Raw genomic sequence first — 6,641 nt, 5'->3', positions numbered from 1 at the left:
CCCAGAGCAGTGGGCGGCTATGCTACAGTGCCCGGGGAGCAGTTGGGGGCTAGGGCCCTTGTTCCAACCCAAGACCACCCCATGTTAACCTAACTACATGTCTTTGGACTGTGGGGGAAACCAGAGCACCCAGAGGAAACCCACACAGACACAGGGAGAACATGCAAACTCCACACAGAAAGGCCCCCACTGGCCGCTGGGCCCAAACCCAGAACTTTCTTGCTCTGAGGCAACAGTGCTAACCGCTACACCACCGTGCTGCCCAAATATAGAATATAGAATATTGCTTGGGATACAATGGTTTGGAATAGATGCAAATCAGAAACCAAACAACATCCATCCATCCATCCATCCATCCATCCATCCATTATCTGTAACTGCTTATCCTGTGCAGGATCGCGGGCAAGCTGGAGCCTATCCCAGTTGACTATGGGCGAGAGGTGGGGTACACCCTAGACAAGTCACCAAGTCATCGCAGGGCTGACACAGAGACGCACAACCATTCACACTCACATTCACAGCTATAGTCAATTTAGAGCCACCAATTAGCCTAACCTGCATGTCTTTGGACTGTGGGGGAAACCAGAGCACCCGGAGGAAACCCACACAGACACGGGGAGAACATGCAAACTCCACACAGAAAAGCCCCTGTCAGCCACTGGGCTCGAACCCAGAACCTTCTTGCTGTGAGGTGCTGTGAGGTGACAGTGCTAAACACTACACCACCCGAATACAGAATGTAGAATATAGAATATTGAATATTGCTTGGGATAGAATAGTTTGGAATAGATGCAAATCAGAAACCAAGCAACATATTCACATTTAACAAGTGTCTAGTTTAATAGGTCCATGTAGCAATTTTGACTTAATATTACTTAATATATTTTAGTGTAATCAGTTAAAAAATTATAATAATAAAGTACACTACCATGCATTTTTAAGATGAACTTAAAGTTTCAATAATTGCAGTGTTTGTACATTATTGAATTTAAATACTTTCACATAAAATGAACAGTTTGCTTCTGAGAAGGTAAATAATTTTATGTTCAAATAAAGTAAAAAAAAAAAACACATTCTGTTATCTATACTAGATTTTAATTTGTGTTGTGAACCCCAAATACTTGGTAAAAATGCCTTAATCAAGAATGTTTCTGTAACTTAAAATTACTTCGCAAGCTGCCTGTCTAACTTAGAAATTTGAATTAGTGTCAATTAAAATTCATCCATCCATCCATTATCCATAACCGCTTATCCTGTGCAGGGTCACGGGCAAGCTGGAGCCTATCCCATTTGACTATGGGAAAGAGGCGGGGTACACCCTGGACAAGTCGCCAGATCATCGCAGGGCTGACACATAGAGACAAATTCCACACAGAAAGGCCCGCCCAGAACCTTCTTGCTGTGAGATGACAGTGCTAACCATTACGCCACCGTGCTGCCCAATTAAAATTCAATGTGATAATTTTCAACATTTTTCCCTTTTAGTTAAATGAACTTATCAGGTTTTACAGTCATTGTGTCTCACTTCTCACATTCAGTTGTCTGGTCATTAGACAGCAAATTCTTCTTTAACATGTGATATGGTGAGTTAGAGATAATAATCATCACAGAAATAATAATGATCCCAGTCCAGGAGCCAAAACACAGACAGATCACAAGAAATTAGAGTCAACCATAATATTAGCATGAGGAAATTGGCAAGGGTCTAAATCAGAAAGTCCAACAAGAAATGGCAAACAGGAAACACAGGAAGAAAAAAATGCTCAGATTTCATGGGAATTTCTCATCTCATCTCATTATCTCTAGCTGCTTTATCCTGTTCTACAGGGTCGCAGGCAAGCTGGAGCCTATCCCAGCTGACTAGGGCGAAAGGCGGGGTACACCCTGGACAAGTCGCCAGGTAATCACAGGGCTGACACATAGACACAGACAACCATTCACACTCACATTCACACCTACGGTCAATTTAGAGTCACCAGTTAACCTAACCTGCATGTCTTTGGACTGTGGGGGAAACCGGGGCACCCGGAGGAAACCCACGCGGACATGGGGAGAACATGCAAACTCCACACAGAAAGGCCCTCGCCAGCCACGGGGCTCAAACCCGGACCTTCTTGCTGTGAGGTGACAGCGCTAACTACTACAACACTGTGCCGCCCCTCATGGGAATTTAAATTTCAAAATGGATATGACTTCTCAATAATTCACAGACAGAGTGAGGTATACATGGGCAAAAGCTAGTCTTCAGAGTTTTTTGACTTGCTAACAATCAAAGTCACTGCTCTGGTAGGACCTGGTCTTCCCAGGTAGTCTCCCGTCCCAGTACTAGCCCGGCCCTTAAAGAAAATATATCACAAATTAACAGATTGAGCTAAAAGTATGTCCTTTATAAAAAAGCTGCATGTTGAATTTGTTCTTAATGATATAACCACTAAAATGATGAAAATAGATGGGACTATTTTTTGTCAGGAAGGCCGCCATAACTCCATCATGCATGATGTCATTTTCTGCGAGCACAGTGGAGCTGGACAAGCGCATGCTAGAAGAAGAAGAACAACAACAACTTTATTAATCACATGCTTGTGAAATTCCTCTCTGCATTTAACCCATCTGAAGCAGTGAACACACACATACCCAGAGCAGTGGGCAGCCATGCTAACAGCACCCAGGGAGCAGTTGGGAATTAGGTGCCTCACTCACCTCAGCCCAAGGCCATGCCATATTAACCTAACTGCATGTGTTTGGAGGAAACCGGAGCACCTGGATGAAACCCATGTAAACACAGGGAGAACATGCAAACTCCACACAGAAAGGCCCCCACCGGCTGCTGGGCTCAAACTCAGAACCTTCTTGTTGTGAGGTGACCGTGCTAACCGCTTACATCACCGTGCCACCCAATGAAGGATTCACAGGTTCCACTCAGATTTGAACTCAGATCACTGGATTCAGAGTTCAGAGTGCTAACCATTGCACCATGGAACCAAGGACTATAGTCTAGTATAGACTATAGTATATAGTCTATACTAGACTATAGCATAATATTATGGTCTAGTGTGACTTCTTGGTCAATTTGTTTGCATTTCTCAACAAAAATTATGGCAATGCAGTATTAGAAAATGAATCAAAATAAAATAGTGGCTAGTTTATTGCCTGTTTATTAAAAAAAAATACTTGCTTATCTTCCATCTATTTGATGCGTGACAGTGGTATGCTGTCATGCTGCCAGTGTTGGTGTTTTGTGGTGAAACAAAGTCAGGATCGCGTCTGGCTTCAGTTGTCTTTTCTGCCTCGTGTCTCGCTCCTTCCCAGTGACTTTTTCATCCAAGTCCTCCACAAAACAATCTTCTGTAAAATGCTCACTGCACAATTTGCTACTTTTTTCAGGAGTAAAGTTTTCTCGGTTTACTTGATGAAGCCACTTGTCCCAACGTCTTGGATCCAGGACGGAATGAGGAAGACATGTGAAATCCTACGTCACGCAGCACCACCCTCATTTTTGGTTCTTAATACATCTATGTGTCTGGCTAATCCAGTATGGCTGCGCCCAGGGAAATGGCCCAGTGGACTGACGTTACAGCTTTACCATGTTTTTTTAAGCTAAAGTACACTTCATATATATATTTTTTTTCTTCAAGAACATCTTGTATTAATGTATAATGATGACATTTCATAACCCTGTAATTTCCTGGGCAATCACTTTAAGGCACATTAGGCAGCATCAATCTCCATAGCCCTTGGACTCTCACCTATTACATAGCTAGGGTTATAATGGGGGGCTGGTCCTCTGGTAACTGCAAGAGTTTGACTCCCTACTTGCATCTTCATTGCCTCATGAGATAGGTACAATTTTTATGATGGTCATTGGTTTGATCTAACCATGAGTAGAACTCATGATTTCCAAGTCATGAGGCTGACACGTTCACCACTAGGCCAGCTTATGGTCACATGCTCCTAACAGTAATCCTAAAACCATTGCATAAATGTTCATATGAAAAATCAGAACTATATCTCCTCTTTCGGGGTTCACAAGTTAATTTATCCCCCTTTACTGTCTCGCTTAATTTACACATTAATAACTGAGGACAAAGCTTCAGCTTGAATTGTCACACTGAGCTCCCTGATTAATGAACAAGGTTCTCAGATCAGCTATTTTCTTTCTAAGACATATTAAAGATAATTAAATAATGCCTTCTCCAGGTAATAAAGAGCAGATGTGCAAACATTAAGGAAACTAAAATTATACTTGTTAAAATGAGAGGGAAAGAGAAAGGCATTTAATTATGCTGCAAATAACAGAAAACAAAATGCTTTGTGCATGCCGTATGTTTTCACACCCACCTGTTTACGTGAATATTGAATTTATGCAAAGGCAGAGATATGCACGAAACAAATCATGAAAAAAAAGGTTTATTTGGAGGAAGAAAATATTATAAAGGATGATGCAAACTCTGTCTTTCTCTCCAGCACTCTCTATCTGTCTCACTGTCTGTCACTCTGTCCATCTGTCTCTATTTGCAGTGAATAAATTCCATGGATGATTGGCTGCTGGTAATAGGAACGAGTCAGCTAGTGTCACTTCAAAAGGTTAGAATCTGACACGCAAAAAGAGAGAAATAGAGAGACGGACGATCAGAGGCAGACATGCATGTTGCCAATCAGCTAGGAAACATTATTATTATTATTATTATTATTATTATTATTATTATTATTTCATCCTTTTTCCAATAGTGGTCTGGGAAAACTATCAGGCATCATATATATATATATATATATATATATATTCATATATATATATATATATATATATATATATATATATATATATATATATATATATATATATGCATCTAAAATAAAGGCCATTATCATTAAACACTGGATGAGCTGGACTTCTTTGTAGGCAGTCAGTGTGTAAGTGATGAATATAGGCTGGTATACATAGGCATAGCTTTCATGGTCATATATATATATTTTTTTAAATTATATTTTTAATTATATTCAATGAAAGTTTTTAGCAGTTGCTTTGAGATGATCTATAAAGTGGAAAAAGATCTGCATGTCTTTCAGTGGAATTTGTATGGAGTCCTGTTGCTCTGGTTAAAGGTCCATTATGTAGGACTGAACCCACTGAATGCCCCTCCCTTACCCCTCCTTTTCCAAGTGTGTGTTAGAACATACACTGGCCATCAGATGCCTGTAGCATACTTCCAATGCTCACATTCACACTCCCTTGCTTTTTATTGTGCTAAATAAAAATAAATATGATCCTCTTCTTCTTCTTTTGGCTGCTCCCAATTAGGGGTCGCCACAGAGGATCTTTCTTCTCCATTGCTCCCTGTCTTCCGCATCCTTCTCTACCACACCTGCCACCTTCATGTCCTCTCTCGCCACATCCATGTATTTCCTCTTTGGCCTTCCTCGTTTTCGTGTGCTTGGCAGCTACATCCTCAACATTCTCCTTCCAACATGCTCTGCATCTCTTCTCAGGATGCGCCCATACCATCTCAGTCTCATCTCTCTTAGCTTAATTCCCAAGCTCTCCACATGTGCTGTCCCTCTGATGTGCTCATTCCTTATCCTGTCCAACCTTGTCACTCCCATCGCAAACCTTAACATCCTCAACTCCGCCACCTCCAACTTTGCCTCCTGTCTCTTTTTTAAGGGTACGGTCTCCAATCCATACATCATAGCTAGTCTCACTACTGTCTTATACATCTTACCTTCCACTTTTGCTGGGACTTTCCTATCACAAATGACTCCCGAAATCCTTCTCCAACTGCTCCACCCTGCCTGTACTCTCTTTCTCATCTCACTATCGCAGCCCCCATTTTCCTGCACAGTTGACTCCAGATACTTGAATTCACCAACTTTCTTTATGTCTACTCCTTGTATCTTCACTACACTCTCATCCCCATTCTCATCGATGCACATGTATTCTGTTTTGCTACTGCTCACCTTCATTCTTCTTCGTTCCAATGCATACCTCCAAACCCAACTCAACCTCCTTTCTACTTTCACCACATATCACAATATCATCTGCAAACATCATGTTCCATGGTGACTCTTGGCTTACTTCATCCATCAAGCTATCCATCACTATGACAAACAAGAAAGGACTCAAAGCAGATCCTTGATGGAGTCCCACCTTCACCTTGAATCATTCAGTCATTCCAGCTGCACACCTCACTGCTGTTTCACTGTTCTCATACATATCTTGCACCACTCTGATATACTTCTCATTCACTCCACACTTTCTCATACAATACCTTAACTCATCTCTCGGCACTCTATCGTATGCCTTTTCCAGGTCTACAAACACACGATGTAGCTTTCTCTGGCCTTCCCTGTACTTCTCCATTCATGTTCTTAAAGCAAAAATTGCATCAGACATTCTCTTCCTTGGTATAAACCTGTACTGCTGTTCACAGATTGCTACCTCTCTTCTCAATCTCACCTCCAATACCCTTTCCCATAACTTCATGGTGTGGCTCATCAATTTTATCCCTCTGTAATTACTGCAGCTCTGTACATCTCCCTTATTCTTGTATATTGGGACTAGCACACTCTTTCTCCATTCATTTGGCATTTTCTCATTCTTTAGGATCTTATTAAACAAACTCATTAGGAACTCCACAGCTGTC

At 41.3% G+C, this 6,641-nt stretch overlaps 1 non-coding gene across 1 annotated transcript; it reads right to left on the bottom strand.

Moving 5' to 3' along the window:
• Nucleotides 1-2,910: 2,910 nt before the first annotated feature.
• Nucleotides 2,911-2,982, bottom strand: trnaq-cug (transfer RNA glutamine (anticodon CUG)). The gene has a single exon. It is a non-coding gene; the product is annotated as a tRNA-Gln (tRNA).
• Nucleotides 2,983-6,641: the final 3,659 nt, after the last annotated feature.

Source organism: Neoarius graeffei, chromosome 4 (genome assembly GCF_027579695.1).
Source record: "Neoarius graeffei isolate fNeoGra1 chromosome 4, fNeoGra1.pri, whole genome shotgun sequence".
In the NCBI taxonomy this organism is placed as follows: domain Eukaryota; kingdom Metazoa; phylum Chordata; class Actinopteri; order Siluriformes; family Ariidae; genus Neoarius; species Neoarius graeffei.
The sequence above is the reverse complement of the archived record's forward strand: the minus strand, read 5'-3'. Positions and strand labels throughout refer to the sequence as shown.